The sequence below is a fragment of the Passer domesticus genome, chromosome 3 (assembly GCF_036417665.1).
Source record: "Passer domesticus isolate bPasDom1 chromosome 3, bPasDom1.hap1, whole genome shotgun sequence".
NCBI lineage: Eukaryota > Metazoa > Chordata > Aves > Passeriformes > Passeridae > Passer > Passer domesticus.
The window spans coordinates 67,093,233-67,105,058 of NC_087476.1; the positions used below are offsets into that span (position 1 = coordinate 67,093,233).

Consider the following 11,826-nt stretch of genomic DNA (forward strand, 5'->3'; position numbering starts at 1 on the left):
AAAAAGTATCAGATGAAGATTACTGAAAAGTCGACTGTATTTCAAGAGGAATGAGCTCCAGCCACCACAGCTCTTCTGAGTCCTTCTGCATACCTACATGCCTGCCTCCTGCCCATCTTTCCTTATGCTTGTCCTTTGATGATCCTGTGTTTTCATTCCCCCTTTTCTCCTCATTGCCTCTCCTTGCTTGCCTTGTCATTAGATCATGTGTTGAGGCCCTTGTTCCAGTCTGCTCCTCTCTGTTGAACACCACAGCCCCACGTGTTTCACTCAAGACAACTCATTGCTGCTGAGGCTCAGCTGGTGCAGTGGGATAAACACATTTTGGGGAACATCCCATCCAGATCCTGCAGCGTTATGGCAAATCTGTTGAACAGATTCATATGGTGCACAGTGGCTGCAGCCAGCATTAAGACTTGCTTTGAGCTGGACCATTTTCAGTGCAAAATAAACTAAATCTTCTCATTGTTTAACTGTTACATTTTAGCAAGTAAGCAAACAGAAAGGATGAGGCCGAGGCTTTGCCAATAGCTGTGATCATAAAGCAATGAGGTAGCAAGTGCTCAGTGGCAGAAGAGGAATAAGTACAGCTGAGGGATTATTGTTATTGTTGCTATTATATAATTTTCCCTATTTTTTTTTTCTTGAAATGGTTGAATCTTCTTCTTTCAGGAAGAAACAGATCAGTCTGTATCTTAACCAGGGAAGTCCAGTCTCCCAGAACTGGACGCTAATACATATTAGAATGGCGTTTATCCCATTACTTTGGAGATTTCTCTTTAAGAAGTAAGTACATTTCTCCTAATCTCCTTTCCTTGAAAACAAAGCATGTTTTAATCTCTGCATCTCATACTTTTGTGCTGCACCTCTCTGAAGAAAATGGGCAACACCATCTGACTTTTGCTGGAACCCTTAAGACAGGGGTAATCTCAGTGTTGAGCAATGTATGACTGAAAGGAAAAAATAAAACCAAATCAGTTTCCTATTAGTGCAGTTATCCTCCAAGCTCCAAGTCAGGTGACCAGTCTATTGGCTCAATTTTTTGTGCAGCAGTTTGGATATTTTCCATTTTGATGAGACTGTATTTCTTGAAATCAGAGACAAAAAGCCAAACAGGGTGGGGAGCTGGGGAGGTTTCCAAGCAGCATTGAGAGACAGCATGGAAGAGACAGAAATGTCATAAATAATAGTGTATTTCTTTTTTCCAATAAAATTTCTGAGTGGCATCAAAAAAACAAAGGAAAAAAAAGATCTGCAGTTCACTGTCCTGCCATTCAATAACATTTCACATAGCTCTGTGCCAAGCCCTTTTATTTCTTCTTGTGGCTCCTACAAGAACCAGGAACACATTAGCCAGCCATGTATGCCCACTGTGCCACCACCTGTGCCACCTGAGTGTTTCCCTCCAGCCCAGGTGTGCAGGCCAGGGCTGGCACTGGTGGCAGCTCAGTCAGAGTCCCTTTAGCCACCAGGTTTGATAGGAAGGTGCAAAACTGAGGAAAGTCCCATGTCTACTAGAGCACTTCCCTGTCCTCAGATCTAGAATCTGAGCTTAACAGCAAATTATCACTGTCTTGATTTTGTGTCTTGCTGCAGAGGCTACTTTATATTTGTCTGAAAATGAGAGTTTATGTTGTCCTTGCCTCATCCTGAGTCAGCGCATACCTCCCTCTGTGGTAAAGATGGGAAAGCAATTCACCTGGATAGCCAGCTGTGCCTTGCAGAAGCTGAAATGTCTTACAGAAGCACCCAGACAATAAGGCTGTGAACTACTTTTTGCAAATCCTTTTCATTGCCTTATTCAGAGATTGCAGCCAAGCCTACATGCTATTCCTTTAAGTTTTGTTACTTTGTCTTTACAGCAAGAAAACATACTGATATTCTTCTATATCCTTCCATGGGCTGCCCTGAACTTATAAGGCACTTATTTCTCCTGTCCTGATCCATAAAAATGATAAACAAACCTTTTGCTGGCACTGGTGTCATAATGAAGCCTAGCATATATGTTGATATAGTTACCAAGCATGGGTTTGTAGATTTATTTGTACGTCTGTTTATTCTCTGCATCCTTTGCCTTCTTGAGGACAGACAGACTTTTCCCACCTAAAATATTCAGCCTTCTTTATGCACAAATAGTGGTTCCCTGTAGCTATCCTTCTCTAAATCTTCCAGGGGCTCCAATGACCCTACCCACTTTCTTTTTGGCTACTATGACTACTGTCATTAACCCTGCACTCAGTACTTTCCCTCTAAAGTATTAACTCTATTTTAGCCTCAACTGTATTAAAAATTAACCCCACGAAGTTCCTACCCCTGATATCTGTCCCTTTTCTTCCTCACACATAGCACTACCATGCAGGATGCCACTGCCTTCCTCATGCCTTTGGAGGGCTACCTTTCTTGGAAGGAAATGGGCTTTGTGCAAACCTTGATCTGTGCTAGGGCAAATCTAGGACTTGGCACAATTGGAAGAGCCCAAAAGGACATTTCTGGGCTTGCTGTCAAGCAAATATGGGTCCCAGCAAAGCAGTGAGGACATTGTTCTTTCAGTTGTCTGAGTTAATAATATTTAATTGAGCAACTTCCTTCCTAACTTAAAAGCCTGTGGAGTTTGCATGCTTATCTATATCTTACTTACTGAATGTCAGTAAGGTCACTGCTGTCCCAGAAATCATTGTATCAGAATTGGACACAGCACAGGACGAGGGCAGGGATGGTCAGTGCAGTGCAGCTTTGCTACAAAGAGAGGCTAAACAGCCCTGAGGACTGAATGGAGAGACTGATGCAGAATGGCATGAAGAGTAGTGAAGTGATGGTGGTGAGGGAAAATAAGAAGGGAGAACAGTTTGCTCAGGTTCTTCACAAAGCAGTGAACAACTGATATTAAATCAACAAAGAAAATAATGGTTCATGACTGTGTAGTTATACTGTGGTGGTGTTTACAGCAGACTGCTTCAGAGGCCACAAGAATTAATAAATTGAGGAGATTGTGGAATTAGCCTTGTTTATGGCTGCTAAAAAGATTATGGTGTGAGTGCAGGCTTTGCATCAGGACATGCTTAAACCACAGAGCTGGAAGAATGTACAGGGGAAAAGGTTTCCTATTCATTCCACAAACATAGTTAAGATGCATCTGAAGGAAAGATACTGGATGAATAAACCCTTAGTCTGACCTAACACAACTGTTCTGATGTTAATGAATTTGGGAGACTTACTGGAAGTTGCAGCTTGTGCTTCCTTCCTTGTATCTCATTTTTTCCATAATTAGGATCAATGGTAACAACATGGATTTAGCCACAGTGGTCAAGTATGAGGTCACTTTTACCTAAGAGCAATCTGTAGTACCTCAAACCCCAGTTTAATTGTCCAGAACCCTGTAAGAATTAAAATTGAACAGGAAAAGGCTTTTCCACTAAAAACTGAGCAGCTCACTACTGTGTTACCCTGCAGGACATCTCAAACTTCAACAGTTGCCAACAGCAGCAGCTGAAGAATGATCTCTCCTTGCTGACACTCCACTTTCATACACAATTTATGGTGCTTAATGTTAATATATGGCCATAAACAGATGCTGCTTTTCTTCTTGCATGTGATAATGAAGCTTGTGGCAAAGCCAGGAGTACCTGATGAGAAGGAAAGGAAGCAGAAGTGTAAGGGTTACCTCACCACAGGGAGACTTTGGTGAATTAATCACCTGCACAGTGAGTGACATAATGGGGCTCAGATGCTGTCCTTAACCTCCCACCCTTTCCTTCCAACTTTCCACTAATGCCTCACAAAGTGGGAAACAGAGAAACTATCCATGCCATTTAGTCCAGACAAATTCCAGATATCTGCTTTCTCACTGTTATTCCAATTAATAATCTTTTGGGGTAGAAACAATTGAGAAACAACCACAGCAGACATGGCCAGACATCTAGATCCTCTCTGGGAGAGGCTGGGGGCTGCCACAGCTTGGAGGAGGGTGCCTGGTGGAGCATCCTCAGCACTGGCAGCCAGCCCACAGCAAGTCCTTCTCCAGCAAGTCCTCCTGGTACACCTTCCTCCAGGCTCTGCTTTGCCACCATCCCCAACAAATAAACAACTCTTTGCAGCCCAAAAAGCCCACACTCACCCCCCACAGACTCATGCACACTGGACTCTGCTCCCTGCTGTTGTTTCCTACATGGAAGAGGCTAAAAATCCCTCCGCCAGTGCCACGTTTTTCCAGGGAAAGCGCCTGTTGCGATTGTGTGTGCGCACAAGGGAGGTTTCCAAGCTTGAGCAATCCATCTGGCAGCAGCACTCCCGCTATAAGATCCTTCCCGCAGCACAGGACCCAGAGCTGATTTAATTGCATTAGTCACCACCAGCAGCACCGCTGATCTTGGACCCAGAGTGCTGGCTGGCCCGCAAGCCTCATGGTTATTTTAACTTTGTTTGCTTGACCTTTCCAGTGGTCCAGACCCCTCGAGGAGCTGAAGAATGCTTCATTCCCCGCTGCTGCCTGTGAAACTCAGGGCGGCCAGGGCCAAGTGTTAGGCTAAATATCAGAATGCACAGGCTGAGTAATGGTTCGTCTTCACGAGGGGAAAATTTGCCTCTTACTGACTGACTTTAAAGAAACCAGTTTTAGCATAGTGATTGAATTTGATGGGAAAGAAGGAAATGGAGCTGGCTAATGTTTATTATTCTGAGGATCATTAAACATTTCTTTATTTTGTTTATTGGCTGTGAGATTTCTTTATAGGCAAATAAATTCACAGATCTGCAGAACAGAACCAAACCCTGACATTTAGAGCCAGATTCAAGTTTTCCCAAAGTTTGTGAGTTTTCAATTCATGTTATCCACTGATTTAAGCAGGATATAAGGAAAGAAGATGAAAAAGTTGTATCCTGGGAGAAAACTTTGAAAGTCCAGCAGGTAGCAGTCTCTTTCAGGTAGATCTTTCAAAGATACATATTGTGTATCTAATATGTTATTTGCTGTGATTCCTAACACTGTAGACAAGGCATTGCACAATTTTAAGTAAGTCTCCAAAAAGTACTTCTAAAAAGCTGTTTACTGCCAGACCATTATTTTTTTAACCTCTTAAGCCAAACTCTCTCATTCTGCACAGCATCTGGGGAGGAAATTATTGCTCAAACTGCCAATGTCAAGACAGATGCCAGACAAACTTAGCTGCGTAGCAGTGATTTCTCATTCATTGCTGTCTGAACCAGCACACTCATCCTGGAGTCCTGTGCTCCTCAACTTCCAAGAGAGCACTTGTCAGAGCTAAGCTGACACAAGAATTTGTACATGAGGAGCGGTAACACAACTTGCTTTAATTTGGGAAGATTTACTCCTCTCATCAAGTGGGTTACTGCCACATGGCAGGTTCAAAATTAAGGCAAAACTAGAAGAAATTCACACCAAATGATCTATAGAACTGTGATACTAACACATAAGTCATATAGTAATAGGTATAAAATAGATTAAATTTATTAAATTATACCTGAGATTATGCAACTCCATACCCTATGGATTTTGAAAGACCACCAGAAAACCCCTAAATCTGATAGCCCAAAACAGGTGACTACAAGAATCAGATCTCTGTTTGAATATCTTTTTCTCACAATATCTTGGTAAATTCTGACAATTTATTATTTTTAAAAGATCCCACACCGCTGAGTTTTGAGGATGACAATGATGATCTAAATGTGCTAGTGGGATATTTGTTCTTACTTCAACAATGAGCTTGTAGGCTGATGCTTCCGAAGTAGGATTAGTTACCCCTTGGGTTAAGGCTGCTCCTAGCTGGAGACACTTTACTGTTTGAAACTTCCTGATTGACACTTCTAGGGATTCTGTAAATAGCCAGGGAGGAAAACATGTGTGCTCAGATAAAAGACATTTGTGGATTTGCTGTTGGAGATGTGCAGTTCCCAGAGCAGCATCACTAAGTGAACCAGAGGAGATGGCTGTGAACATGATGCCTGCAGTCACGCAGGGAGTGAGAGGGACAGACTGTCACATGCAGACCCTGGTTCTGGAGGTCAGTTACTCTGGCAGACTATCCAGTTGAATTTTTTAAAGGAAGAAAGATAACATTTAAATTCCTCTAGATTTGTTTTCACTCATTTTACTCCAACCAGGGAGTCAGGGCAAGCAGCTGTGTTTTCAAAATTCACTTTTTTATAGTGTGAAATTTCTTCACAGTCTTAGGGGAGGGGAAGGTGCTGAGGTTAGGTTTTAGCAGAAAGGTAACTTTTCAGACTTCTTTTAGCTAACTAAAACATGATAACCTTTCTTCCTGTACTGCCACATAAAAATATATGGTATGGCTCTGTCCCAGCTTCTGAGGTTAAGAGCTCCAACTCCAGCTCCACTCTGAAATGTTACTCTGTAAAAAAAAAAAAAAAATCCATATTTATTGGTTCTAAGTCACTCAAACCTCAGAGCTGCTCACTTAAAAAAAAATGTTTTTTCTAGCTGCTGGTGCTTAAACTGCACCTGACTCACAAATGATCTCTCACAGGCTTTGGCTGTACGTCACAGTGCGTGTGAGGCATCTCAGTGGGACAGGATTATGGATGAGGCAGTCGGTGCCAGGAGGAACACAGCCTGTCTTTCACAACCCTGAGAGGGTCTGCAGGGCTAGCAGTACTATAAAACAGCTTTTTTTAGACATGAGCTGAATGCATTCAATCTGCTGGTCAGCTGAAACATTCTGGAATTCACGTGAGGTTGTGCTAAATACCCCAAGAGCAGAGGTGAGTGGTGGTACATGCTCATCAGGTAGTTAATGGAAAAGGTCACTATTCTCCCTTTAACAAGCTGGGCCACCTCTCTCACAGCACCTCTGGCTTTCTCTCCAATGTGCCTCTCAGCAGAGACAGTGCAGTTACATTACATGAACCACAAAGTCCTGCTGAAGGGAAGAAACATCTCCATGAGTAGGTTATTTATGTGACACTATTTACTTTTTTAAAATGTGGTTTCATGACCTTATAATGGGAAGTCATCTCAGAAGGCAGATCTCTTACAGCTTTCTAGTGCACCAGGGAAAGGCAAGGACACTCCCAATGAAGGAGCTGAGCCTGTGGCCACAGCCATAAGGAGGTTGTGCTATCCACAGTGCCACCAGCCTGACCCTAATGCCACCAACCACCAGGCCTATCTGCAGGAAATGCTTGGGCCCTGCTGCAGGAGAGGCTGGGAGACACTAAAATATACATGGGGAATACCAAGCCATGCTGGGTGCAGAGGGGAGCATGGAGCAGCAAGAACAAAAGCTGAAGCAGGTTCCAGGAGCCAAGCTGAGAACACAAGCACAGCAGCACCTGTAGCTGGGCTGGGCTCAATTAAAAATGAAAAAAAAAAGGAAAAAAAAAAAGGGCGGAGATGGTTTGTGTGATAATTGCTAATTAGCTCTTCTTTGTAGGGAGTTTGGGGGTTTGGTCAGAGGCAAGCAGGGAGATTGGAGATTGCTGAACTGGTTTTGCTGAGGTAAGCTCTGTGCTGATGTTAAGGTACTGTACAGTGGGGTCTGTACTTTGGGGAGGGTGAGCGGTTTTTAAGGTTTTTTAGCTTTAGTTATAAACTTTTGTTATAGTTTAACTCTTTCTGTTTGCCCAAGCATTGGTGGAAGTCTCTTAGTCTGTTTTCCTTTTCAATGTGTTGTATTTCTTTTTTGTTATTCTTTGAATAACTTCTTTTTCTTGTCTATGGTCTCTCCTACAAGGTTTTACCTTCCAGATCTGCTTTGTCCCTTCAGGAACATGGTAATTTTTCTCTGTCATCTATGGATGTGTGACTTTGCCTAAAATTAATAATAGGCTTCAGTGCTTTGCCACAGAAAGTAATTTTCCTTGCATTGCAAACCTTGATAATTGTTCTATTCTGAACTATTTTGATCTGTGCTCTCACTTAGCAGGCGAATAAGAACCTATTTTGCTGAATAACTGCCCCACTATTTTCAAGCAGTCCACTTCAGAGAGGAAAAAATTTGGCAGCTGCTTAATTTATTAAATCAATGCCAGTGCAATTATGCTTTTAAATGGGTGAAGTCTTTTGTTGAAGGGAGCTATATCTGCCTCATATAGACCATCAAAGTCATCTCAAATTGTTTTAAGTGCCAAAACCACAGTAAAGAATTACTAGGTGACTACTAAATGCATTGTCGTCTTTAAGCTATGAAAACTAAACAACCCCTACCTTTTAGGAAGGAAGATATAATTTATCAACCGCTATATCTTTAGTATGTAAAAGTTTAAGATGGTCTCTGGTTCTGTAAGCACGTGTTTTGCACAATGCTGAAACAGGAAGGAGTTATTTTAGTTTTACTTAGAGTTAAGAGGCATCTGAACCTTTCTCATAGGTCCTAGGAATACAGATATCTGTATATTGTTTCAAAATCACTTAAATATCAGTAACAGGGTTATGTTTACAACAACAAAATTCATTTTGGAAGTTGTAGTAGAAGGCAAGAGGATATAAGTAGGTTATTTCACAGCACTAAGGAAAAGCCAATGCCTTCTAATTAAGGATAAAGTGTGTGGCTGTGAGGTGTGTGGGACCAGCTTCCCATTTAACCTCACCAGTGGCACAAAGAGAAGAGGTTGAGTTCCTACCAGCTGGTGCTGGCCCTGTGTGCTGTGGAAATTAGAGGAAGGCTTTTTCAAAAGAGGGGGGGAAATGAATGTCACAAGATGGATGAAGACTACACTCCTTGTTAGTTTGTTTTATTACTGTCATAGCTCTAGGGAACACAAGACCATTGACTTCAGCCTGACCCGAGCTATTGGTGGCTGTAATTTCTACCATCCCTTACTTTAGGAAGATTTACCAGAGCATCATTTCTTGAAGTGACAGCTCTTGTAAACAGATGATGATGGATTACCTGTGGGAATTACTTCTCCTATATGTAGTGCTGTTGCAGGGTAATAACTGCCAGGTAGCTGGCAGCTGCAGAAATCCAGTGAGAGCAGAGGGACTAAAGAAGCTTAACCTTAATTCCACTCTTCATGCCCTGCAACAGCTTGACTTTTGGCGGACAGCTGTGGGACTAGTATATAAAACATGCTGTTTGCACTGCCCATACAGTCCAACATCTGCTGAAACAAGAGGCTGGAATGTAAGGAGAAGAAAAGGGAGACAACTGGAGCTTTCTCCCCCACACAGAGGTATCAGCACTGCACACTCACTCTGTTCCCTTCTGCAGCACTGACTGTATCTCCAAAGCTCTCCAGCAAATCCACTCATCCAATGCCATCTGCATTTACCATTTCACAAAAACATAATTCAAGGTCTGATTAAAACCAGAACATGCTGCTTGTCAAGATCCAGTCTAGGATATCAAAGGACCAGGCTGGTAGAGCCAGAATGCTGTCTGGAGATGGGTACAGGTTTTTGGGGATGGAGCTGCAACCAGTTTCAACTTCTGCCAGCACTCACAGATGCTCTCCCCACTAACAGGCAGTCCTTGCTTGTGCTGCCAACCACCTGGCTAGACAACACCTCAGCTGCTCCACTGACACCCCTTCATGTAGCACCACACACCCCCATCCTGCCTGCCAGCCTTCTTGGGATATGCTCAACAGCTTGAGTGTTGAGAACATACTTACCATAAGTTTTAAGAAGAGAGTTCTTTAAAAATAGAAAGCAGGTGTCATTACTTCCCCCCACCCCCCCAAGTCCCTCTCCTAAATAAGCATGTTGAGTAAAGAATGGTACTTGAGTAAAGATGCTCTCTTCTCCCCTTGCTTTCAACTCTAACAGACATATTTAGAATCCAGTCTGGTAAAAAAAAAAAAAAACAAAAGTAGCAAAGGTTTCTTTCCCACCTCACAAAAGAGCAGTCTTCTGATGGCAACCCACAAGGTCACACATTTGTTGCTTATCATCATATTTAATGGACCTAAGGACATTTGAAGGACCTCTTTTTATGAAATGCAGAACAGACATAGTGAGTTTTCTGTATCAATCACTGAGGATTTGAGACACACCTACAGTAAGTCAACAAACAACAGCTTTTGTTGAGTTACTCCATGGAAGAGTAATTTATTAATCTTCTGTATTGTGGGGAAAAACCTGCTTTCATTGGACTACAGAAGGCATGCAACATTCTTCTAGTATTAAGTTATAAAACATGCATATCTTGGCTTGGAGTTTGTTGAATCTTACCACAGGACTCATGCTTGGCAGTGTTTTGAGGTTGATGTCTGTTCTCCTTTTTTTAGGTGGACACATTAGTAAAAAAGGGCCTAATATCAGGGAGACAGACTATGGTAATGTCTAGGAGCTGGTGGGTCTCCGTGTGAATAACTGGGTCTTTTCTAGTGCAATTCATGGCCCTCTCCTTCTACCAGGGCCTGACAGAAGATTTGAGAGGCCATGTTTATGCACCATCACGTACGTGTGCTATGTCTGTGATTTCTGAACACAGCTACCTTTACCCTATCCCAGGAAAGACCGGTGTGATGAAAAACACGGAACACAGTGCACAGCAGGAATGCAGGAGTCTTGTTTGGGGTATGGGTGATGCTGAAGTGTGAGTGAGGACCATACAAGTGTGCACACTGGTGCTTAGCCTGGCTCTGTGGCTGAGGTGCAGAGCTGCTCAGGTTGCTGTGACATCCCCGCAGAGCTCTCCTGCTGCAGCACTCCGCATCCTACCTTGAGACAGGCTCCAGAGAGTCACACCATGCTCTGCAGAGCTGGACAGCTAAGCAGAGCACAGCAAAGGTGTCCAGTGACAGAGCACTGGGTGTAGGAGCTCCTGGCTGGGTTCTGACCTGAGCTGCTGGGCTGTCTCTGTGTCATGCTCCCAAGTTTCTGCTGTCTGGTAATGTTTTAGCCCAGGACTCCTGCCTAGAGCCTCTCCAATGCTGGGCAGTGGGGCAGTTGAAGGGAATGATCCCACCCGTAATTTAAATACGCAAACCCACAGGAATTCCATCATAAGGGTGTTGTCTGCTACAACTTCTTCTAGAAGTACTGAACTGTCTGTTATGATCATACTAACTTTTCTTCTTGATACCAGACTCAAGCTCTTTGGGATTTTATGAATTTTTTAATATATAGCTTAACATACATATATACTAAATGGTGTTGTCATGACCCATTTTCTGTAATGCGTCTAGTTGTGTGCTGGATATAAGAGTTTTAGGAACCTTGTTCACAAGTTAACGACAAATCCAAGAGACCACATAGTGCAGCACACTAAGCAAGATTTCATCTGTGACCTGTGTCATGTGGTGTCCCCAAGCTCCTGAGGCTACATGGGAAGACTGAAATGCCAGACATTATATTTTCAGATAGGTCAAGATGGACACTTGCAAACATCTTTCTTGACTCCTGTTCTACATTGTAAATGCTACAAGAGTTCCCTAAGGAATCCCACAAAATAGAACATTAGCTAGTGGCCACTCCTCCCTTCCCCTTACATTAATAAGTGTGAAAGAAGAGGTGCAGAGACAGACTCCAAAAACACATTAGGATCTCCTGAGAGAAGGTCCTGCATGAACCTTCTCTGATATATTGTTTATTAAATGTGGTCTGGAGAAATATGCAGAGTATGTTTCTTTTCTATCAAATCATGCTGCATACCACAGAGGTTGCAGAGTTTTGTACATGGCACAGGAGTAAAGCCAGATTCAGGAGGCATTCAGCAAAACCAACACAAAACTTGATTGTTGGATTTATTTTCCCTCATTGAAAAAACAGGTAAGGGTTCAGGATATCTAGTCTAGCATCATGCTAACTTTAAGCAACTAATGCAGGAAAATCTATGAGGGGAAATGACAAATAGAGTTTCTGTGAGCACTACCTCTTGGGCTTTTTATGTTTAGATCTCTGTTTAA

General features: G+C 42.7%; 1 long non-coding RNA gene across 1 annotated transcript; it reads left to right on the forward strand.

Annotated features, from left to right (window-relative positions):
• Nucleotides 1–7,391: 7,391 nt before the first annotated feature.
• Nucleotides 7,392–11,826, forward strand: LOC135296833 (uncharacterized). The gene is made up of 3 exons (XR_010358846.1): nucleotides 7,392–7,471; nucleotides 7,707–7,746; nucleotides 9,003–11,826. It is a non-coding gene; the product is annotated as an uncharacterized LOC135296833 (long non-coding RNA).